Source organism: Hyperolius riggenbachi, chromosome 5 (genome assembly GCF_040937935.1).
Source record: "Hyperolius riggenbachi isolate aHypRig1 chromosome 5, aHypRig1.pri, whole genome shotgun sequence".
NCBI classification, from domain to species: Eukaryota; Metazoa; Chordata; class Amphibia; order Anura; family Hyperoliidae; genus Hyperolius; species Hyperolius riggenbachi.
The window spans coordinates 17636299-17661595 of NC_090650.1; the positions used below are offsets into that span (position 1 = coordinate 17636299).

Consider the following 25297-nt stretch of genomic DNA (forward strand, 5'->3'; position numbering starts at 1 on the left):
CAAAAACCGCATGGGGAATCGCATCCACATGCGATTTCATCAGCAGTGGAATCCAGGCGATTCCGCACCGCAATAGTGGAAACGAGCCCTGAATTATTTGAAAGTTGGGTGAGCCTGATGAGGGGAGGGAGTTCTATAGAGTAGGGGCTGCTCTGAAAAAGTCCTGGAGCCTCGCACGTGATGCGAGGGGAGGACATCCATGTTGGAGGAGAGGAGAGAGCCGGTTGGGGAGTATCTCTGGATGAGATCAGAGATGTATGAAGGGGCGGTATGGTGGAGGAGGGATTTGTATGCCAAGCAGAGCAGTGTAAAAGTACTTTTGAGAGGGACAGGGAGCCAGGGAGGGACTTGTGTAGAAGGGCAGCTGATGAGCAGCGGCGGGAGGAGTGAATGAGACCAGCAGCTGTGCTAATAACTAGGAATGGTCAGAAATGCTGATTTCTGATTCTGAATTTTTTGGGGCCATTTTTGTTAATACGGTTTGGTATTTTTTTTTATAATAGGTTGGAAAGTGTAACCCGGAAATCAGAACATCCTTGAAACTATAGGCCAATTACAAGACTCATAAGCAGGGCCAGATTTACCATAAGGCACTGTAGGCATGTGCCTACAGGCACCTGATAATGGAAAGGCGGCTCACTCCCCTTCCTGAGTGCCGCCCTCTCTTCTTCCCTATGCAGAGTCCCAAGTGGAGAATAAATGAGAGGTTACTCACTCACACGGCTCTCAGAATTCCACTGACAAGATCTCCCTTCAGTCGGGGGTACAACTAGCTACGTAATACTGAAGGTACCTCTGACTACCTAATACTTGGGGGCACCTTTTGCTACCTATGATGGACAAGGGAAGTAAGGGAGGAGTTACAGCTGGGGCCGCCAGCACACTTGCAGTGCGGTTCAGCTGAGGTTTGTTCATGGAGGTTGAAGTTTAGGGTGCCAGGACGTCTGTGCCTATAGGCTCCTGTGAGGTAAATCCGGGCCTGCATGCATGGAGGGCGGAGTCTAGGGTGCCAGGACGTCTGTGCCTATAGGCTCCTGTGAGGTAAATCCGGGCCTGCTCAGAAGTTTCCGAGTCTGGTGAATGGTCTAAACCAGGGGTCCCCAAACATTTTGGGTCGAGGGCCGGGTCTTCATACCTCAGACTGCTGGGGGCCGGAGTATACATAAAATGATGTAGAAGTTTTTGTGGGCCAGACAGTGAAGCATACCCAGGTGACAACCTGCAGTCCAATTGGCCAGCAGTGTCACTTGATGTGGAATTTGATTGGGAAACCAGTGAATTACTGCTTTCTGGCTTCCATGTGGAAGGGTGGTGTCAGCACTTCTATTCTATGTGCAGACCAACAATATTTAATGTTGTAGCTGACCGCACCTATAAGTAATACATTTTGTGTGTGGGGAGCCGGTAAAAAAGCCTCAGGGGGCCACATTCGGCCCGCGGGCCTTAGTTTGAGGACCACTGGTCTAAAATGTCTGCGGTATTCAGATTTTCGCTGTACACTTCTGCATTTTCTGATTGGTCCAAACTTTTGAGTGTTAAAATTTCCGGGTTTCGGTAATGCAGATTTCAGCGAATTTCCAGTTTCTGCTCGGAACGGAAAGTCAGAAATCGGAATTCCACGGAAATCAGAAGCTCATCCCTATCCACAACGGATTGGGAAGTCTAGAAAGAATGGAATTGAAGTAGTGCAGATGGGAGAAGTGAATTGGCAATTAAAGTGTACCTGAGATGGAAGGATTTAAAAAAAAATACATACCTTCCTCCAGCCCCCTCCAGGCTGATCGATTCCTCGCCCCCCTCCTCCGCCACCTGGATTGTCCGCAAATTTCCCCGGAAAGTCCTCTGGTCTGTGGTAGCTGGCGCAAGCACAGTCCGGCCTTGCATGCGCCTCCATTGCGCTCCTGTCGCCGAGAGTGTGACGGGGGAACACGCAGAGCCAAACTGTGCCTGCGCCCTCTGCCCCAGACCAGAGGACTTTCCGGGGGCGAATTGCAGACAATCCAGGTGGCAGAGGAGAGGGCCTAGGAAGCGATCAGCCTGGAGGGGGCTGGAGGAAGCCCTAGGTATGTATATATATTTTTTTTCCCATCTCAGGTACACTTTAAGAAGCAGGAACATTTGCTCTGGGACACTTGCTGCACTTAATATAGGAGGGGAATCATAATCATATCTGTATTTGTTATATAAGAGCTCATGATCTGCAAGAGGGCATGATGACTGCACTTGCTACATAGGAAATATGATGACAACACATGTAAACTGGCGGCTGCATGACAGCTGCAGTCATTTTGCAGAAGCACACACATATTTCCTGCACTTGTCATTCGAAGGTAAAATCAATGTTTACGCCACATAGGGGACATTATGGCTACACTTAAAGATAATGGCTGTATGTAATGTAAGGGAAATGACAGCTGCACTGGTTATATGGGGGCATGATGGCTGCACTTGTTATATGAGGGAACATGATGGCTGCACTTGTTATATGGGGGAGATGATGGCTGCACTTGTTATATGGGGGATATTATGGCTGCACTTGTTATATGGGGGATATTATGGCTGCACTTGTTATATGGGGGATATGATGGCTGCACATGTTATATGAGGGAACATGATGGCTGCACTTGTTATATGGGGGATGTGATGGCTGCACTTGTTATATGGGGGATATGATGGCTGCACTTGTTATATGGGGGATATGATGGCTGCACTTGTTATATGGGGGATATGATGGCTGCACATGTTATATGGGGGATATAATGGCTGCACTTGTTATATGGGGGATATGATGGCTGCACTGGTTATATTGGGGGATATGATGGCTGCACTTGTTATATGGGGGAGATGATGGCTGCACTTGTTATATGGGGGATATGATGGCTGCACTGGTTATATTGGGGGATATGATGACTGCACTTGTTACATGGGAGATATGATGGCTATGCTTATTAGCAATATGATGGAGATAATGGCTGTATGTAATGTAAGGGACAGGGTGGCTGCTGAAGTTATATGGGGAACATGACGGCTGCACTTGTTATATGTGGGAGTTTATGCCCAATTGCCCATACATGTCATATGGGAAACAAAATGATGGGCCAACATTTGTTGTATGGGAGACATAATGCCTGCATTTGTTATATACCAGACATACTGATTATACTTGCCGTTTGGAGGACACAATGGCTGTATTTATAATGGGGATTGGTTGATTGTCCATTTTATATAGGGGCATGAAGGCTACATATATTTTTTGAGGGTAAGAATGACAACTTGCTATAGTCACACAATGTGTCATCTATGTCAGGACCGACTGTGGAAACGTCACAATTTTTTTAAAATTTTTATAAAATACATTAGTCCCACCTAATCCGTATGGGATAATATTGCTTGGGGGCGGAGCCCCACACTCACAGACTGTGGATTCGATAAAGATTACCAACCTGCATGAGTGACAAGGGGTTCAAAGTGCTTAAAAGGGGGACTCCCATGGTGTCTATTTTTCCAGTGTTTTTGAAAATGTTTACTTTCACATAACACTCTAAAAGTTTTACTAACTGACTGTACAAGAAAATTACAACCCCTGCTGCATTTTCATTTCTTTCAAGAGGTTCTATGTCTTTAAAAACTATAAAGTGATTGGAGGTGCCCAAAAAACCCAAGAGAGTTTCAAAGATAGTATGTGGTAGTAAAATTAAACAGGTTAAAGGAGGAGGTTTGCAAATAGGGTATAAAAACTTTATTTTTTGTAAAAATTGTATTCTGCACTTAAAGAGAATCTGTACTCTAAAATTCTTACAATAAAAAGCATACCATTCAATTCCTTATGTTCTCCTGGGCCCCTCTGTGCTGTTTCTGCCACTCCCTGCTGCAATCCTGGCTTGTAATTGCCATTTTTAGGCAGTGTTTACAAACAAAAGACATGGCTTCTAACTAGAGTGTGATAGGCTGAGAGGAACTCAGTCTCTGACTCATACAGAGTGTGGAGGGGGTGTGTAAAGCTTCTGCCAATGACAAGCAGCACAGCACATTCCACACGTTCCAGCCTCAGCGGACAGAGCCGACAGAAGAGAGAAGATTAGATCGTATAACAGAGATAAAACAGCCACTGTGCAACTAGAAAAGGCTGCAGTAACACAGACCACATTAGAACAGGTATAGGAACTTATAGGATAGAAGAAATAAGGCTGGAAATTTTGTTACAGAGTCTCTTTAAGAGAACGCGTTTTAAAATGTAAACTGCTTCATCAGGTCAATAAATGTGCCAATTCTGGGCGAGGTAAAAAGCCTGGGTGCCCGAGGAGGAGTGTCTCAGGCGCACAGGCTTTTTACCGCTCCCAGCATTGGTACATTTATTGACCTGTTTACTTCTTTTACGAGCACATAAAGTACTATGCCTCTTGTTAATACAGTTCCTGGGTACTTTGTAAGTTGCCTTAATGATTTCAGTGAAAAGAGCTGCAAGTGTGCTGTAAACAAAATTTACAAGTCTGGTTTAAAATTTCTGCGATATTTGGATTTCCGCTGTACACTTCTGCATTCTCTGATTGATCCAATATTTTGAGTCTTGTAATTGGCCTAACATTTCTGCGTTTCTGAGAGTTGGGTACTTTGTAAGTTGTCTTAAAGAGACTCTGAAGCGAGAATAAATCTCGCTTCAGAGCTCATAGTTAGCAGGGGCATGTGTGCCCCTGCTAAACCGCCGCTATAGCGCCGTTAAACGGGGGGCCCTTCACCCCCAAACCCCCCACTGCGACACTTGGTCGCAGACTTGGTCGCTCCTGGAGGCAGGGCTAATGGCTGCAGCCCTGCCTCCAGTCGCGTCTATCAGCGGCGCATTGCCGCCTCTCCCCCGCCCCTCTCAGTGAAGGAAGACTGAGAGGGGCAGGGGAGAGGCGGAGACACGCGCTGACAGACGTGCGTGGGGCAGGGCTGCGGCGGTTAGCCCTGCCCCAACCAGGAAGCGCTCCCGCTGAAACGAGGGGATTTGGTGGTGAAGGGACCCCCGTTAAGCCGCGGGATAGCGGCGGTTTAGCAGGGGCACACGTGCCCCTGCTATGTATGAGGTCTGAAGCGAGATTTATTCTCGCTTCAGACTCTCTTTAAAGAGAACCCGAGGTGGGTTCTAAGAATCCAATTAGCACACAGAGGCTGGTTCTGCTTATAATACCCAGCCTCTGTTGCTATACCGTCTCCCCCAGTCTCTCCCCTGTGCTCTGCTGGTGACGGCTGTTTACATGTGAAGTGTCAGTCTGCCGCTCCCCCCGCCTCCTCCATAGCGCCGGTCCCCGTCTGCTTCCCTTCCCTCCCCGCTGATTGGAGGGAAGGGACGCAGGCGGGAACCGGCGCTATGGAGGAGACTGACACTTCACATGTAAACAGCCAGCTGGCGACACGCTGCGTGTCGCCAGCACGGCGATTGTTTTATGGGGCATAGCAGAGCGCAGGGGGGAGACTGGGAGAGACGGAATAGCAACAGAGGCTGGGTATTATAAGCAGAACCAGCCTCTGTGTGCTAATTGGATTCTTAGAACCTACCTCGGGTTCTCTTTAATCATTTCAGTGATAAGAGCTGTAAGTGTGCTGTAAACTAAAGGTAACTTAACATTAATAGATTGCCACTCAATGCGCCTAAAGAAGATCTCTGATCTGAATCTGATCTGGGATTCTACACACTGAACATAGATTTTCAATAGATTTCATGCATGAAATCTATTGTACATCGAACAAACCACAGAGTTGCCTCTGTGCTCAAAAGCGAGTTTTACTTGCCCAAGTTGGCTGATGGTGATGGCTGATGGTGTAGTGGTTAAGGGCTCTGCCTCTGACACAGGAGACCAGGGTTCGAATCTCGGCTCTGCCTGTTCAGTAAGCCAGCCCAGCACTAATTCAGTAGGAGACCTTTGGCAAGACTCCCTAACACTGCTACTGCCTATAGAGCGTGCCCTAGTGGCTGCTGCTCTGCTCTGGCTCTTTGAGTCCGCAAGGAGAAAAGCGCAATATAAATGTTATTTGTCTTGTCTTGTCTTGTCTCCCCAATGTGGCTGCACTCATACAGGGATGGACATACATCTCTTGATCTGCCACCTGATTGATCATCAGATAGAGGTGGGTCCCTCTCAGATCCAATCTGATCAGAGAGGGGTCTATTGCCTGCTCACACATTGCAGAAAGATTTCCTATAGTTTTAAGCATGACATGTATTTGAGATCTTCTCAGAGCCGCATCTTCCAGGGTCTGGCATCTTTTTGAATGGCCAGGGCCGTTTCTTGGGCAGTGCGGGCAGGGGGACCGCCCTGGGCGCAGACCGACAAGTGGAAGAAGGGGGGCGCAGGCAGAAGGACATAACCGCTAGGGAGCTGGTGACGCGCGGTGCAGCCAAATGGAAGAAGAAGATTACCAGCTCGATAACCTTTGTTAACTCCTCCTGGGCTGCCTGCGTCCAATGTCGTAATCATCACGTCACCACCGCGTGATGACACCTGATGTCCTGTAGCGGTACTGCAGGCTGTCAGTGCGCGGCGCCCATGGAGGGCGTATATTGAAAAAGGGCGCATGGAAAAAAGGGCGCGGGATGTAGCCGAATTTATAAGTTATAATGTAAAACAATGTTTTCCCTTAGTTGCGTTGTAAACGAAAATATAGTGCTGTATCGCTGTAATGAACGTATATTAAACGGCAAAATACCGTCTATAACAACAACCGTATTCTGTAGTAAAATGTCAAATCGCGTGTATAACATAAACGTATTGTTGAATGAAACGTGAAATGGCATGTATAACAACAAACGGATAGTGTATTAAAACTTCAAATAGAGTCTATAATAAAAATGATATTTACACTGCTATTAAGCATGGTAATAGGATAGTAGATTTTAAAGGTATTTCACAGCAATTATACCTAACTGTAAGCTCACACAGATCTCTCCTTCTCCCTATCCCTAACACCTAGACCCCCCCTTTGTATTAATACACATAATGTAATAAATTGTATATATTACACATAGTGCTGTAACTATATCTAACTTACTCTCATACACAGCCCTCCCTGTACCTATCCCTAACCCCTAGACCCCCCTGGTGGTGCCTAACCCTAACCACCCCCCTGGTAGTGCCTAAACCTAAGACCCCCCTGGTGGTGCCTAAAACTAACCACCCCCCTGGTGGTGCCTAAACCTAAGACCCCCCTGGTGGTACCTAAAACTAACCCCCCCTGCTGGTGCCTAAACCTAAGACCCCCTGGTGGTGCCTAAAACTAAGACCCCCCCTGGTGGTGCCTAAACCTAAGACCCCCTTGGTGGTGCCTAAACCAAAGACCCCCCTGGTGGTGCCTAAACCTAAGACCCCCCTGCTGGTGCCTAAACCTAAGACCCCCCTGATGGTGCCTAAACCTAAGACCTCCCTGGTGGCGCCTAACCCTAATCACCCCATAGTGCTGTATATTGCACTGTAACTATACATAACCCTCCCTATACCTATCCCTAACCCCTAGACCACCCTGGTGGTGCCTAACCCTAACCAATAATTTGTATATTTGTAATACATTAGTCTTAAAATGACGTATACAATATTTATATAATAAATACATACAATTATATATCACGTAAGCATTAAAAAATCTTACAATAACAGTAATATTAAAAACAATGATTTACTAATTATAATCAACGCATTGTAAGTGTAACAAACAAAGTTAATACCAAGTATGATGTATTTCTAATACAATAAGGTTCAAAACGGTATTTATACATTGGTATTGAAGCATTATACGTATGTAAACGACTTTTAGATGTTAAAAGTAGTGTCAATGAACATTTACTAGCGCTCCTAGAAACTAAATTTAAAAACGAAAAATAAGTATAACACAACATCAAAACGAACTTGTAAACGAACTTGTAAACGATATTTCTTATAAACCATAATCTGTTAATAGTACTGTAAACGAACATTTACTTGCAACAGTCCTGTAAGCGAAATTTAAAAACGGGAAAATAAGTTATAGCTCTTATAAGCGAGATTTAAAAACGAAAAAATAAGTATAACACACAGTCAAAACGATCTTGTAAACGATGTTTGTTATAACCCTTTTTTGTATAAACGAAAACTTTTGATAAAACGTTCCTTGTAACCGCTATTTCTCGGGCGCCCTTTTTTCCTGTCGGGCGCCCAATAGCCGATATTTTGTATTGCAGTCTATGGCGGCACCCTTTTAGTCCACTAGAGCTGTGCGCCCTTTTTTCCCTGTCCCCCCATGGAGGAGTCAGCTTGCCAGGCTCTCTTCACCTGTGTGGTTTCCTGGTCCTGCTTCCTCCTGGATGAGCAGCTGGTCAGTAGTAAGTAGGCATCTCTACTTGTGGCCTGTGGCTGTGTGACTGTCACTAAAGAGTAAGGGTTCGTGTGTCCACGGGGGGAGGGGGGGGGGTAATTTTTACACTCTTGCCCTGGGTATAATTTAGCCTAGAAACTGCCCTGTGAATGGCCAACCACATGCACCTGTACCATGTGACACAGCCACATGTAGCAACATCAGTATATGCCGTGTTGTCACGTGGAACAGTCGCTCATGATCAGCTGCGGCTTCAGTTTTTTTTGGGGGGGCTCAAAAAGGGCTCGATGGCTGGCAGGCGGGACTCACGCATGACCATGCAATAGAATGTGGGCGTGGTCATGGGTGGGGCCAAATATACATGACCTTAGCTGTGGCGTAAAAGGTCTGCCAGGGAAGTTTGAGCTCTTCCATAGTGTTTCTCCCCAAAATACATGTAATCTGACAGCATTTCACCAAAAATCCACGCAATTTGGCAGAGGTTCCTCCATAACACATATATTATATGGCAGTGGTTCCCCCCAAAATAGACATAATCTGGCAGCAGCAGTTCCCTTAACATACACATAATTTGGCAGCTGTTCCCCAAAAATACACTTAATCTGACAGCAGTTTCCCCAAAATAGGTGCCCCCACTATAGGTAACCAGGTCTATAGGTATCCCCAGTGGAAGTAACCAGGTCTAAAGGTGTTCCCAGTATAGGTAGCCAGGTCTATAGGTGTCCCTAGTATAAGTAGCTAGGTCTATAGGTGTCCCCAGAATAGGTAGACAGGTCTATAGGTGTCCCCAGTACAAGTAGCTAGGTCTATAGGTGTCCCCAGAATAAGTAGCCAGGTCTATAGGTGTTCCCAGTATAAGCAGCTAGGTCTATAGGTGTCTCCAGAATAAGTTGCCAGGTCTATAGGTGTCCCTAATATAAGCAGCTAGGTCTATATAGGTGCCCCCAGAATAGGTAGCCAGGTCACCAGAATAGGTAGCCAGGTATATAGGTGTCCCCAGTACAAGTAGCTAGGTCTATAGGTGTCCCCAGAATAGGTAGCCAGGTCTATATGTGTCTCCAGTACAAGTAGCTATGTCTATAGGTGTCCTCAAAATACTGTAGGTAGCCAGGTCTATAGGTATCCCCAGTACAAGTTGCTAGGTCTATAGGTGTCCCCAGAATACTGTAGGTAGCCAGGTCTATAGGTATCCCCAGTACAAGTAGCTAGGTCTATTGGTGTCCCCAGAATAGGTAGCCAGGTCTATAGGTGTCCCAATTTAGGTAGCCAGGTCTATAGGTGTCCCCAGAATAGGTAGCCATAGCCAGGTCTATAGGTGTCCCCAGCAGCAGGAGGGGTGGCAGCGTAGTAAAGGGGGAATGGTGTGCACAGTGGTGGAGAGGGGGGATGTCTACCCCCCCCTTCCCTCACCTTCGGGCTCCCCCTTCCTCACTTCCCCCTCCAGTATTCAGTAATGTGGGCAGCTGGCAGCGGGCAGGAACTTACTTCTTCTCTTCCAGGCGCGGGAGGAAGATCTGTGCGCCGCTGGTCTGGTCTAGTCAGTGACGTCAGACCAGCGGCACATAGATCTCCTTCTCGCGCCGGGAAGAGAGGAAGTGTTCCGCTGCTAGCCGCTTAACTCTGGAGGGGGGAGCGAGGAAGGGGGAGCCCCAAGGTGAGGGAAGGTGGGGGAGACGGCCCCCCTTCCCCGCCACTGTGCCCGCTGCTCCTCCTTCACTGCGCTGAGTGGGGTCGGGGGGAGGGGGCTTTTGGGGAGGCTCACCATTTGTCAGCTGGGGCTTGAGCCCCGGCAAGCCCCAGGTGTAGCCCTGTCACTGCTCACGATGGCGATCCAAAAGGACACCAGACCAGAGGTGGATTAAGATGTAACGGGGCCCTAGGAAGCAAGGTAGTAGATTTGGGGCCCCTCGTGGTTCTTTTGGTAAGCTAAAGTGGAGAGAAATCAAAGTAGGTGGCAGGTGGGCCCCTTGACACCCACTAGGCCCCAAGCATCTGCCTAGGTTGCCTGGTGGATGATCGTACTCTGCACCAGACAAAGGAGGAGGAGTGCTGACGTGACAGGCAACACTCAACATGGGCCCGGGGAGTACACAGACACTTGGAAGGAGACCAGCCGGGGGTTTGTCAGGCCCGTCGGTTGTCAGGAAATTGAAGGCCTTTTCCAACGCGCACCCGATTGATCCATCTAAACGATTTTGGAAATGAACAGTCGGTGGCCATGTTGCGGCATCGATCTTTGCCAGGTTCAATAATTATGATTGAATTGTCCGTGTATCGATGCAAAAAAATCGAGTAATGTATAGGCACCCTTATACTCAGTCTGTGGCAAACAGACGTCATCCCTCACTACGCTCTGCACCTCCTCCTCCTACTTGTTTCTCATGCTACGAGGTGCTTCGTCAGTTCGCGTTATCTCGGTCTCCCGTGTTGTGCCCTGCTGTCTTTCCACAGGCTCCAACAGTGACATTTTATTAACCTCAACTATCTCCACAAAGCACGGGAGAAATTCTTTTGAGTGCCATTCTTTCGGGTTGCAAAAGGCTCTCGAGAAAACAATGAGTTTCTGTGAGTCATAAAACCGTCTCCGTGCTGGAAGGGAATGCTAAACTCAACTGCAATGCAGGTGTTTTTATAAGGCTGCGATAATTCCCACGAACGTGCTTCCAGCACTAATGCTCCGCTAACTAATCTCAGAGGAGGAAGAGGTGACGCCGGGACAACGGGCATTCTCAGCGTGCGTGCCACATCAAGAGAGGCGCCAACCAAGATGCCGGATTGCTGTAAAGGAAACCTGAGATAGAGGAGTGGTGGATCAGCTGGATAGCGTACTGGTAAGGCTGCTGCCTTTGATGTAGGGTTTGAGCCTTTGATTAGGGTTTGCATTACAGCTCAAGTCAGTACAAAAACCAGTAGGGAGTCTTTGAGCAGTGATCCTGGTCACCTGTGGAGCGTGCCCTAAGTGGCTGCAGCCCTGAAGTGCTTTAACTAGCTCACCACTGAAGGGTTTTTCCACTTAAGGACCAGAGTAATTTTCACCTTTCTGTGCTCCTCCCTTTCATTCGCCAATAACTTTATCACTACTAATCACAACAAAAAGATCTTGTTTTTTTTTCTACCATCAATTAGGCTTACTTTGGGTGGTACGTTTTACTAAGAATTATTTTATGCTAAATGCATTGTAATGGGAATAATAATAATAATAAAAAAAATATTATTTCTCTGTTTTCGGCCATTAATTATAGTTTTAAAATAATACATGCTACTGTAATTAAAACACCACCTACTTTATTTGCCCATTTGTCCCGGTTATTACAATATTTAAAATATTTCCTTAGTACAATGTATGGCGACAATAGTTTATTTGGAAATAAAATTATATTTTTTCTGTTTTGCGTCCGTCACGAATTACAAGCCCCCATTTTGTATAAATAACAGTATTATACCCTCATGACATACATATTAAAAAAGTTTAGCCCCTAAGGTAACTATGAGAGAGTGGGGGAGGCAAGGGGTTAATTTTAATATGGTGTATGTATGGATAGTGTATGTAGGTGTAATTTTACTATTTGGCCACAAGATGTCTCCCCACTATATCTTCCTGTGTGTACTGTTAGTACGGAAACAGGAAAGTACATTTGTGTATTGCTTTTGTCCTATCAATGGCCACAGCATCTCATTGATGCTGGTGGTCATTGATCATGGCGGGCACTTAGATCAGTGAATGGGAACTGTGTACCTCCCCGACAAAAACACAAGTATTGTATAAGATCAAGAAAAACGGTATTTATTCTTACTCCAAAAACAGTTTGCAACGCGTTTCACGGGTCTCAAGCCCGCTTCCTCGGGCAAAAATACACAAGGAGCAACTTTCCAGTTGTGCACGCTAGTGAAGCGCCTCTGTAAGAATAAAGTAAGAATAAATACTGTCTTTCTTGAACTTATACAATAGTTGTGTTTTTGTCTGAGAGGTAAGTCCACCCTTGCCCCTCATTTTATACCTTTTTAACTTGATACTTTTACTCTGTTGGTGCCTCTGTATTGTATATTGTCTACCTGTTCTGTAATATACAGCAGTGTTTTTGCAGCCAGTGTGTGCCATCTCGTTCTTTACATGGTTTGACCCAGGACCGTTTGAGCAATCCGGTTGAGACTTGGCACTGGCTTATAATCAGGTTTCGCACACCTGAATTGCTGTTTCTTAGACAGGGATAGGCTCAAATTCGAATTCGGGTGAATCTGGATAGTTCTATCCGGATATCTCCCAGTTACCTTTGCGGGGTCGGCGGGGGTATCAAGCTTACCTATCTGACGTCTTCTTCGGTCCGTCCCTTGGCGCCACCCACGATGCGGTCCACGCGCGTCACGTGAGTAGAAATACTGTCTCCTTCACCCCGGAAGGAGGAAGTGTTTGTAATCACGTGACCGCCGCGTGGACTGCATCGTGGGAGGCGCCGAGGGACGGACCGAAAAAGACGTCAGATAGGTAAGCTTGACCCCCCCTGCCGACCCCGCAAAGGTAACTGGGAGATATCCGGATAGAACTATCCGGATTCACCCGAATTCAAATTTGAGCCCAACCCTGTTCTTAGACACTAAACACGGTTTGCTAAAAAAAAACCTCTAAACCATTATACTGGGTGGACATAAAGACAACTATGGGTGCTCATATTATAATACAGTGACAATAAACATATCCTCGACTAGTGACCAGTTTCACCCCGAAAGGCTTCGTCAGGAGGTGCTACACAAGATACAACCACCCCACATATACACACAATCACATTTCCCCCAGCATAGTAAAGCCCTAGTCAGAGCTAAAAATCTATACCATTTCTTTATTTCAGGTACACTTAAAAACATGAAGTGACGTGACATGATCAGATAAAGATATACACAAAAAGTACTAGCCCTATAAGAAATGATCAGAAGTCCCTTTCCTTTTTTCCAGTACAGCAAGAGTTAAAAAAGATGAGTTGTTATCTATGCAAATGAGCTTGTGGAGAGCTTGTCAAATTCACTCAGGTTTCCTGAACAGTGAACAGAAGGCAAAAAGGTGCCCAAACTTTACTAAATTTTTATACTCGATCGACCATTCGATGTGATAATTTTATCAGATCGGGGGATCAAATATTTTCCACTTTGCTTGATCGATGGAAATTGGCCAATAGTTGGTCGAAACAACCAATTTACTTGAACAAGCAGATTGGAAAATTTTGGTTGATCATAAAGGAATCGGCTAATGTTGATGATTCTGATGGACACAGAATCCATTTTTGGTTCCAGAACATGGAGGTACAACATAGTCCAGCCCAATAAGTGAAGGAGGATCTCATAGGATTTGGCTTGCAGTGTGTGGGCCACGAGTTGATCAACTTCCGATCGCTCACACTGTTGTTGATTGCTCAATAAATTCAATCGCTTAATAGCTCAGTGTAAAATAAAGTAATGTATGGGCCAGGGCCGGATTTACCATAAGGCACTGTGGGCACTTGCCTACAGGCGCCTGATGATGGAAAGACGGCTTACTCCTCTCCTAGTGCCTCCCTCCTTCTTTCCCTATGCAGAGTGCCGAGCAGAGTGTAAATGTGAGGTTACTCACCCAGCTCTTGGCATTCCACTAACAATAACTCCCTTCCGTTGGGGGCACCTCTAGCTACTTAAAGAGAACCCGAGGTGGGGTTCTAACAACGAAATCCCCATAGAGAGGCTGGGTCTGCCTATAGAGCCCGCGTGATGACACCTGGTGTCCTGTAGCGGTACTGCAGGTTGTCAGTGCGTGGCCCCATGGAGGAGTCGGCTTTCCAGGCTCTCTTCACCTGTGTGTTTTCCTGGTCCCTGCTTCCTCCTGGATGAGCAGCTGGTCACTAGTAAGTAGGCAGATCTACTTGTGGCCTGTGGCTGTGTGACTGTCCCTAAAGAGTAAGGGTTTGTGTGTCCATGGGGGTGGGGGGGGGCGCAATTTTTACACTCTTGACACCACATGATGAAAAGCCTCTTTAACCCCTTGTCACCCATGCAGACTGCTATAGCCAGCAGACACCACATGATCCAACCATGATGCAGGGGGAGGAGCTCTGGAAGAGAGGGACGGCACAGTCTCCAGAGACCAATGGGGAGCTGCAGAGGAGGCAAATTTAAAGATGCTTTGGGGGTCTTACTATACATTAGTATAGAAAGTGTTGTGGTTCTAACATGGAGAAGAGAAATCGGCACAAGACCATATGGCAATATTTCTAAAGTGACCCTGATGTGAAAATAAACATATGAGATGATGAATTTTATGTGTAGTATGGATTATAAATAAAACATTAGGAGTATAGAAGAGAGTCTCACATTTTTATTTTCCATTCCATAACCTTATTTTTAAGATTTCATCAGCTTGAAAAGGATACAGAACTAATGACGTTTTGAACATTTTTGCATTAAAACCTCATTAGAATCCTATGGCTAATAATTGACCAGGTTTCAGTTGGCCAGGGGCCCAGGGCCAGCCGTATCTTCTATCACAGTGGTATTTTTTCTGATTTCAGAAGTAGCGGCAGCAGAAGTATTCTGTATTGGAATACAAATACATAATTTAGAAAAAATAATAACCTCTGGAATCGATGTGCGTTCTTTTAACATCCTGCAGCTATGTGCTTTCTGGATAACTGTACAGAGAACGCTAAACCTCCCAGGATTGACTCATAATCCTCCCAGGCGAAATGTAAAGACGGCGTGATTCACTCTCTGACGTTAGCCGGGATCCATTCATTGTCGCTGCTGGCAGAGACGGGCAGAGGTGCGCAATACATGAACGTGATTCCTGCGTTCTGTCCGGCCATCGAAAAACATCATCAAGAAAGTGGATTACCGAGTGCCGTGGTGCGGGAACTCGGTGCTTCCGGACAAAATTAGCAGAAGATAGAAAAGTGAAAATAGAACAGATTCATTTTAGGCAAATAATTATTTATCGTTTGTACTGACAAAAGGCGGAATGTGAATTGAGGGAGATTCCGTTGTGATTTTGGACTATCGACCTCCCACGAAAGCAGAATAGAGCAATCTGACAGCACAATGCCTCGCTGATTGCTGAAATCTCTGTGCCACCTCGACACGCTCTCTCTCGCGCTGATTGCCGATCCTCAGTCTGAGCTGTGTTCAGAGGCTTCAGTAAAGTTTCATAGGCTGGACTGACCTTTGCTAAAATTCCAGATCAGGATTTTCAACCACTGTGGATTTTTGGGGGTCAAAAATAAGCATAGAATTGTGAATGTAAAATTTGTCAAGTGACAGGCAGCCTATTGGGCCAATCAAAGTGCGGTAATCATGACCATTTAAGCCACTGGACTTGCCAAGGCGGGTTGAGTGGAGAAACTGTTAGGCCCCGTTCAGACTGCACGCGTTTCCAGCCGCGTTTTGGAAACGCGTGCAGGAGGCCAACACGCACGACATGAGACAGTGCATAGAGTGCACTGTCTGATGTTCACACTGCATGCGTTCCGGACCTGTGCGGTCCGGGAACGCATGCTGCACGCATTTTTTGTAAAAACGCGTGGCTGTCCCATTCACTTTTCAGTGATGGGATCAGCCACGCAACGCACACAAACGCGGATGGCGTGCGTTCGCATGCGTTGCGTTCTGCACGCATGGCCATCCGTGTTTGTGATGTGAACGGGGCCTTACTTAGAAGGAGGGTGCTCACGTTAGCAGTGCACTCTACACAGCACTATCACACGTAGCTTGCGCATAACCCGCGCTCCTCTCATTAAGTTGCGCTACTTTATGTTTTTTGTTATTTAGTGGTTAGGGTCTCTTCCATGAGGATACCTCAACGTGATGGAAGAGTCTAGAACGGAACACTCTGCGACTTTCGAAGCCAACATCCTCCATTATTGTTGCATCTGTTTTGAATGCAAGTTGTGTACCCTGCCTATATTTAGGCTCTGCACATCTATGCTGCTAGTCATTAAGATGCAGCCTGCCATGTGAAGCAATGCCACCTTCTCCTGCTGCATAGCCAGATGCGTCTCTCCTCTCTGGATCAGCTTTGCACACACACATGGGGGAGGGGAGAGGGCCGTCACAACGTATTCCTTATGGCAAAAAGTTTAGAAGTGGTCCTGCAAGCAGCTGAGAATGCGACAGTGAGTGCACAAGGGGCATTGTGCTGCAGCTCTGTACACAGACTTGGTGCTGTTTTCTCATATCTCTACTTAAAAAAAATAAAACCTTAAAGAAAGAACAAAAAAACAAACATTACACTTGTTTTAATTTAATGGACTATTTTCAATGTATTTCACAAAAAGCTTTAGAGCTATTGTGTTTGAAAGCGTAAAATACGCGAGGCTTCTATGTCTCCCAGTGGAGTGCCACAGAGTATCACTGTTACCTCTCCCAGTAGAGTGGTGCAGAGTATCACTGTTACCTCTCCCAGTAGAGTGGTGCAGAGTATCGCTGTTACCTCTCCCAGTAGGGTGGTGCAGAGTATCGCTGTTACCTCTCCCAGTAGGGTGGTGCAGAGTATCGCTGTTACCTCTCCCAGTAGAGTGGTGCAGAGTATCGCTGTTACCTCTCCCGGTGGAGTGGTGCAGAGTATCGCTGTTATCTCTCCAGTAGGGTGGTGCAGAGTATCGCTGTTTCCTCTCCCAGTAGAGTGGTGCAGAGTATCGCTGTTACCTCTCCCGGTGGAGTGGTGCAGAGTATCGCTGTTACCTCTCCCGGTGGAGTGGTGCAGAGTATCGCTGTTACCTCTCCCGGTGGAGTGGTGCAGAGTATCGCTGTTACCTCTCCCGGTGGAGTGGTGCAGAGTATTGCTGTTACCTCTCCTGGTGGAGTGACGCAGAGTATCACTGTTACCTCTCCCGGTGGAGTGGCGCAGAGTATCACTGTTACCTCTCGCGGTGGAGTGGTGCAGAGTATCACTGTTACCTCTCCTGGTGGAGTGGTGCAGAGTATTGTTGTTACCTCTCCCGGTGGAGTGGCGCAGAGTATCGCTGTTACCTCTCCCGGTGGAGTGGTGCAGAGTATCGCTGTTACCTCTCCCAGTAGGGTGGCGCAGAGTATCGCTGTTACCTCTCCCGGTGGAGTGGTGCAGAGTATCGCTGTTACCTCTCCCGGTGGAGTGGTGCAGAGTATCGCTGTTACCTCTCCCGGTGGAGTGGTGCAAAGTATCGCTGTTACCTCTCCCAGTAGAGTGGTGCAGAGTATCGCTGTTACCTCTTTCGGTGAAGTGGTGCAGAGTATCCCTGTTACCTCTCCCAGTAGGGTGGTGCAGAGTATCGCTGTTACCTCTCCCAGTGGAGTGGCGCAGAGTATCGCTGTTACCTCTCCCGGTGGAGTGGTGCAGAGTATCGCTGTTACCTTTCCCAGTAGAGTGGTGCAGAGTATCGCTGTTACCTCTCCCGGTGGAGTGGTGCAGAGTATCCATGTTACCTCTCCCAGTAGAGTGGTGCAGAGTATCGCTGTTACCTCTCTCGGTGGAGTGGTGCAGAGTATCGCTGTTACCTTTCCCAGTAGAGTGGTGCAGAGTATCGCTGTTACCTCTCCCGGTGGAGTGGTGCAGAGTATCGCTGTTACCTCTCCCGGTGGAGTGGTGCAAAGTATCGCTGTTACCTCTCCCAGTAGGGTGGTGCAGAGTATCGCTGTTACCTCTCCCGGTGGAGTGGCGCAGAGTATCGCTGTTACCTCTCCCAGTAGGGTGGTGCAGAGTATCGCTGTTACCTCTCCCGGTGAAGTGGTGCAGAGTATCGCTGTTAGCTCTCCCGGTGGAGTGGCGCAGAGTATCGCTGTTATCTCTCCCAGTAGAGTGGTACAGAGTATCGCTGTTACCTCTCCCGGTGAAGTGGTGCAGAGTATCGCTGTTAGCTCTCCCGGTGGAATGGCGCAGAGTATCGTCGTTACCTCTCCCGGTGGAGTGGCGCAGAGTATCGCTGTTACCTCTCCCGGTGGAGTGGTGCAGAGTATTGCTGTTACCTCTCCTGGTGGAGTGGTGCAGAGTATCGCTGTTACCTCTCCCAGTAGGGTGGTGCAGAGTATCGCTGTTACCTCTCCCGGTGAAGTGGTGCAGAGTATCGCTGTTACCTCTCCCGGTGGAGTGGCGCAGAGTATCGCTGTTATCTCTCCCAGTAGAGTGGTACAGAGTATCGCTGTTACCTCTCCCGGTGAAGTGGTGCAGAGTATTGCTGTTAGCTCTCCCGGTGGAATGGCGCAGAGTATCGCTGTTACCTCTCCCGGTGGAGTGGTGCAGAGTATCGCTGTTACCTCTCCCGGTGAAGTGGTGCAGAGTATCGCTGTTACCTCTCCCGGTAGAGTGGCGCAGAGTATCGCTGCTGTTACCTCTCCCGGTGGAGTGGCGCAGAGTATCGCTGTTACCTCTCCCGATAGAGTGGCACAGCGTATAGCTGTTGCCTCTCCCGGTGAAGTGGCGCAAAGTATTGCTGTTACCTCTCCCGGTAGAGTGGTGCAGCGTATAGCTGTTGCCTCTCCCGGTTAAGTGGCGCAGAGTATTGCTGTTACGTCTCTAGGTGGAGTGGCACAGATTTTCGCTGTTACCTCTCCCAGAGGAGTGGCGCAGAGTATCGCTGTTACCTCTCCCGGTAGAGTGGCGCAGAGTATCACTGTTACCTCTCCCGGTAGAGTGGTACAGAGTATCGCTGTTACCTCTCCCGGTAGAGTGGCGCAGAGTATTGCTTGCCTTCCAAAAACTTCCGCTTCCTCCAGAAGCTCATTCTGCAGAGCATTGATATTCATTACCCGCATTGTAACAGAACAATTCTCATCCTTTCTAACTCCTGCAATAAACTCCACACTTGAAATACAAAATTCACATCTGTGGCCAATTAAGGGATCTGAATCACATATTGTCCCACCCTGCATGACAACAGATTTCTGGTAATCCCATTTCATTTATACCAAGCCTGGCGTCAAGCCCTTCAGCGGGGGTGCCAAGTAAAATGCTAAAGCTTTAAAGGACAACTCTAGATGTAATTTTCAGAAGCAGAACAAATAGGCACTGAGAGATTTTGGTGCACCACGTAAATAACGACATGGATTTATTAAGCACAAGCACCGCGTTTCATAGGTCTGCATCTCCGTACCTGGCTCTGATACAACTCTGGCACTTTATTTGGCCTGAGGAAGTGGGTGCAGGCCCACAAAATGCGTTGCCTGTACTTATTAAAATTCATATTTATATGAACTTGTCATTATTGAAGTAAGCCACCTCTTTTCTCGCTTTTTTCTCTTTGCTTTTTTAAATCAGTTTTATCTACTTTTGGGCACTTTTTTTTACCCCCTTTGTACTTTTTCCCTTGATTACCCCTAGTGATCTTCATAGGGAATCAGTTGAAAATGGCACCTGAGCCATCCGTATTAAAAGGGCGCCTCCATAGACTTCGATGCTATTTCTGCAAATCTTGGCTACAAGGTGATGAAAAGGGCGCCTAAGTTTTTTTTCGGCTACAAGGTTTTCGATTCGCCTACAAAAGGTCGCCCCTTTGTAGCCCATATTTTTGATTCGGATACAAGGTTTTCAGCTACACGGTTTTTAATTCTGCTACTAAAGGGCGCCATTTTGTAGCTGAGATTTTTGATTCAGGGGTGTAGGGAGAGGCTAGGATTAGGCATCTTAAGCAGGGGGTTTTAGTGTTAGGCACCACTAGGGGGAGTCTTAGGGTTAGGCACCACTAGGGGGGGTCTTAGGTTTAGGCACCACTATGGGGATGGCTCTGTGTGAGAATAGGGAGAATTTAGGTCATAGTAATCACCAGAAGGGGTCTTAGGGTCAGGCACCACCAGGGAGGTCTTAGGGTTAGGCACCACCAAGGGGGTTTTAGAGTTAGGCACCACCATGGGGGTCTTAGGGTTAGGCACCACCAGGGAGGGTTAGGGTTAGGCCAGGGCCGGATTTGTACCTTTTACCGCCCAAGGCCCATTGTCACCAAAAGCCCCCCCCACACACACACACACACGCACAACCTCTCAACACCACCAAGCGTGCACTCTTTTTTACAACCTGCAAAAAGTCTTGTTCCTTCACTGGGACCCTCTGAGCATATTTAGACCCCTCACTGCTGCCTGGAACCCTCTTCTTCCTGTAGCTGCACTCTCCTCTGTGTGCAACCATACTGGAGCTGTGCAAATATGTTCTGCACATGCCAAGTAGCACGAAGCCTTTCGTACATGTCTGTTTCTGTGCAAACGGGAATGTGAGGACCATACTTGGGCTTGCTCAGTATAGTTGCACTTGTACATGGGAGCACAGCCATGAGTAAAATTAGGGTCTCTGGACCCCCCCAGTATAGATAGCCAGATGCTGCCCCCCACTTTAGTATAGGTAGCCAGGTGTTAGCCCCCCAGTATAAGTAGTGAGGTGCTGCCCCCCTTCCTTAGCATAGGTAGTCAGGTGCTGCCCCCCCCCCCCCTTAGTATCTTAGTCTAGGTAGGCAGGTGCTGCCCCTTCCCCCCCTTTCTTTAGTATCTTAATATAGGTAGATAGATGGTTTTCCCCCATTGCCCTCCCCTTTAGTATCACAGGAAGCCAGATGCTATCATAACCCCCCCCCCCCCCCCCATTTTCATAGGTAGTCAGAGGGTATGCTGTGTACCCCTTTTAGTATAGGGAGGGATCATAATGTTGGCTGATTTCCCACCACCAGGAGCCAGTCCTTGTTTTCTGTCTCTCTCCCTCCCTTCCCCGATCCTACCCCCGCACGTTCCCGCAGAGTAGCAGCAGAGGCAGCCACTTTGCCTCTCCTGGCTTCCAGCGGCCAGCGCCGAAGCTTCTTGTGTCCCGCTGCGCTGTGCGCCTCTCTCTTGCTGGCGATTCCCATCATGTGACTCGCCGGTAACCTGCCGGCGAGTCACATGGGAGAGACGCTGACTGGAGAAACAAGCACCTAGCGGCAGCGGGACACAGGGAGCTTCGGTGCTGGAAGCCTGGAGAGGTAAAGTGGTTGCCTCTGCTGCTACTCTGCGGGAACGTGCGGGGGTAGGATCGGGGAAGGGAGGGAGAGGGGGGATCGGGAAAGGGAGGGAGAGAGAGGCGCTGGGCAAAGTGATGCAGCCGCTAACAGGAAGCTGCACAGCGCTGCCCGGGGGGGGGGGGTCACAGCACACTCGCTCTCTCCACCAGCCTGCACCAATCTAAGCCCACCTAGTGAAAGGGCGGCCGTGGACACGCAGCGGCTCCTCTCAGTACTGGTGACAGGTGCAGTCAACCTGTCACCACACGCCCCTAAGACTCCCATGGATTCTGGCGCCCTAGGAACGGGCCTTGGAGGCCTTCCCCTAAATCCGGCCCTGGGTTAGGCACCACCAGGGGGGCTTAGGGTTAGACACCACCAGGGAGGGTTAGGCACCACCAGGGAGGGTTAGGCACCACCAGGGAGGGTTAGGCACCACCAGGGGGGCTTAGGGTTAGGCACCACCAGGGAGGTCTTAGGTTTAGGCACCACCAGGGGGGCTTAGGGTTAGGCACCACCATGGAGGTCTTAGGGTTAGGCACCACCAGGGGGTCTTAGGTTTAGGCACCACCAGGGGGTCTTAGGGTTAGGCACCACCATGGAGGTCTTAGGTTTAGGCACCACCAGGGGGGCTTAGGGTTAGGCACCACCATGGAGGTCTTAGGGTTAGGCACCACCAGGGGGGCTTAGGGTTAGACACCACCAGGGAGGGTTAGGCACCACCAGGGAGGGTTAGGCACCACCAGGGAGGGTTAGGCACCACCAGGGGGGCTTAGGGTTAGGCACCACCATGGAGGTCTTAGGGTTAGGCACCACCAGGGGGTCTTAGGGTTAGGCACCACCAGGGGGGTCTTAGGGTTAGGCACCACTGGGGGCAGAGTTTCTTAGGATAAGGCACCACCTGTGAAGGGTTTTGCGTGAGAGTAGGGAGATGTTAGGTCATATAATGTTACCATTCTGTATGTGTTGCCTTGAGAAAGGGGACCCCACGGGGCCCCGAAAAGAATCGTTGGTGTAAGGAATGGAATTGTGTCACTTGGCTGAATAAAAAATCTGGGATTTGATTCCTGGAGTGTGCGGACCTTCTTGGTCATAGTAAGCACCTTTTTAGGCTATATCCAGAGCCCTTTTATAGCCCTCAAAATTTTACCTATAACAGCACCCTTTTTATAAGCTAAAACTAGCTTTTTGGCTTTGGCGTACTTTTCAAATGTCGGCCTTCACAGATAAGTTGGGGGTCCACCTTGTAAGGGTCATAAAACAAGTGCGTATTCCCCACACCAGGGTGTAACTACAGATCATAGGGCCCCCCAGTGAGACTTTGATGGGGCCCCCCCAATGGTCACACCCCTTCCCTTGCCTCCCTCCTGGGCCCTTACAGCCTGGGGGCCCATCACACACCCCTCCCCTTGGTGACCCTCACGGGCTGGGGACCCATCTCACAAGGGTCACAAAACAAGTGCAGCCATCATGATCTTCAAGTTCACCCCCATAACCAGTGTAGTCACAGAATCACCTTATCTGAAGCATGGACCCCTTTATTGGAGGGAGTGAAGTAGTAGTTGCGGCCCCCTTACAGCTCTGGGCCCCCCTGCAGTGGCAGGACCTGCTCCCCTCCGTAATTTCCTCCCCTACTCTTTTTTTTTTTTCTTTCTTCTGCCTGAATTGGTGTATACATTGCAAGACCTCCTCTCCACTGAGCTCTGTAGGAACTGCACTGTCATATCTAGCTTGCTTTGTAAACACATGTGAGCACAGCATAGATCATATTTCAGCAGCTTCTGCAGAGGGGTGAGGTGTATTTCCCTTCTAAGCCTCGTGTCACACTGAACTGCCCTCAGCCAATCAGTGAGGAGCAGGAATGTGGGAGGAGAGATAACAAGCTTCCCTCTCCCTGGCAATGTACCAGCATAGAGCCAGGCTGACTGACATAAGATTCATTACAGCAGACTAATTTATGATTATATCGGAATGCTTGCAATGCAGGGTCAGGATGTAGACTACATAATAAACACAGAGCAGTGGGTAAATGGAATTTGATTTTATGTGTGACAATCCTACTTTAAAAAGCAGCTACGGTTCTTTCTGAAATACTTTATCATTGACCATATGCTGAAAAATACATCCTATTTACGTGAATATATTTTTCGAAATCCAAAACAACATTTTTTAAATGTGAAAATGACTGGTGAATTTATTTTTTTTTAACAATCATTTTTATTAAATGAAGGTAAAACAATACAGTGTGTCAAAGGAGAGTTGACATGGTAATCTGATATAACAATATTAACAGTTGGAGTTAAAGGATACCCGAAGTGACATGTGACATGATGAAATAGACATGTGTATGTACAGTGCCTAGCACACAAATAACTAGGCTGTGTTCCTTTTTTACTTTCTCTGCCTGAAAGGGTTAAATATCAGGTATGTAAGTGGCTGGCTCAGTCCTGACTCAGACAGGAAGTGACTACAGCGTGACCCTTACTGATAAGAAATTCCAACTATAAAACACTTTCCTAGCAGAAAATGGCTTCTGAGAGCAAGAAAGAGGTAAAAAGGGGAATTTCTTTTCAGTGAGGGTCACACTGCTGTCACTTCCTGTCTGAGTCAGGACTGAGTCAGCCACTTACATACCTGATATTTAACTCTTTCAGGCAGAGAAAGGAAAAAAAGGAACACAGCCTAGTTATTTGTGTGCTAGGCACTGTACATACCCATGTCTATCTCATCATGTCACATGTCACTTCGGGTATCCTTTAAAATCTATATAACAAAATTTGAGTTAAAGTGAAATAACTGAGAAACATCAAGAACATCTTGTAGGGTACATCTTTGGAACTGGTAGTCCAGTGCCAAAACACCAACTCCATCGACAACCAGGCAAACCCAATAGGGCTGGTTGGGTGGATCTGGTACTTCCGGCTGCTATCTGTGATTGGAGCAGAGGCAGGAGGCCAACCAATCACTTTGCATATGTGCCTGTTTAGGAGGCTGGACCAATAGACCATTAGATCATTACAACAAGTGTACTCTTGGGTTAGTGAACAGAGAAATAACTGGCGTTGCGGTTAGGATGATGGCTCAAGTGTGAGATAGGAGTGTCATTTTTTTTTTTTTTTGAACAATAGTTTTTATTGAATGAAGACTGGCGAATTTTTGCGAGCGTCACCGGTGAACACTGGGTTCAGCATATTACCCCCTCCCTCTGCACACCTACACAGCATGACGCCCAACCTTAGCAGCGCCCCCCACCAGGCTGACATTACAATATTATACGCTTTATAAAGAGATTATTACAATGAGCCTGTGCATTTGCTCTGCCAGTGTGTGATTTCATTTCCCGACTGCAAAGTAATACCGATTGACTGAAACACTTCAGAGGGAGGATTGCCTGAGATTGTTCTTTCATTTCATCTAAGTGCCGGAGAAATGACTGTAATTTCAGACACTTTAGGCAGTATTAAAGGATAAGCCGGGACGTCAGCAGGAGTCAAGCTGTCACCGCGTGTTGTGTGACACATTTCGACACAGAGGCTGTGACACAAACACAAAAAACTTGTCATAATTGCGCTTTTAATGGTTTGGAAAAGGCAGGTAGGACACACAATGAGACAGCGACGTGGGGGGTGCGGGGGGATCTGCAGTCACTTACTGGAATATGATCGAGATCAAATCGGATCAGGTCCTTTGGGTGCGGGGGTTGGCAGGCAGTGGGGTGCCCCATGTGGCTAGCAGTGATCAGGGCCAGTTCTAGACTTTGTGCTGCCTGAGGCAAACTTGTGAGAATGCTCTTCCCCCCATTTGGAATGATCCCTCAACCACTCCATTCCTCCTCAGTCAGAACAGCAGTGCCACCTCCTCCCTTCTGCTGTGCAGGTCAAATAAAACACTGCCTCTCTCCTGCCTTTCCCTCCTCACTCACTGTCAGACTCCTCACACAGCACAGCAAGCTGCTTTTCCCCAATGATGCTCTGCAGCCTCCCCCTCCTCACTCACTGTCAGACTCCTCACACAGCACAACAAGCTGC

At 47.8% G+C, this 25297-nt stretch overlaps 1 protein-coding gene across 2 annotated transcripts in view; it reads left to right on the top strand.

The window, feature by feature from the left end:
• The window catches only part of ADCYAP1R1 (ADCYAP receptor type I), a 312660-nt gene that overhangs the window by 136243 nt on the left and 151120 nt on the right, over positions 1 to 25297 (top strand). Inside the window, exon 1 of one of the 2 annotated variants that reach the window (XM_068238513.1) lies at positions 11081 to 11156. The exons of the other annotated variant lie outside the window; for it this stretch is intronic. The gene's annotated coding sequence lies outside the window, so the exon portion shown is untranslated. Of the gene's footprint in view, positions 1 to 11080; positions 11157 to 25297 lie in introns of those variants that run through there. 2 annotated transcript variants of the gene reach the window in all.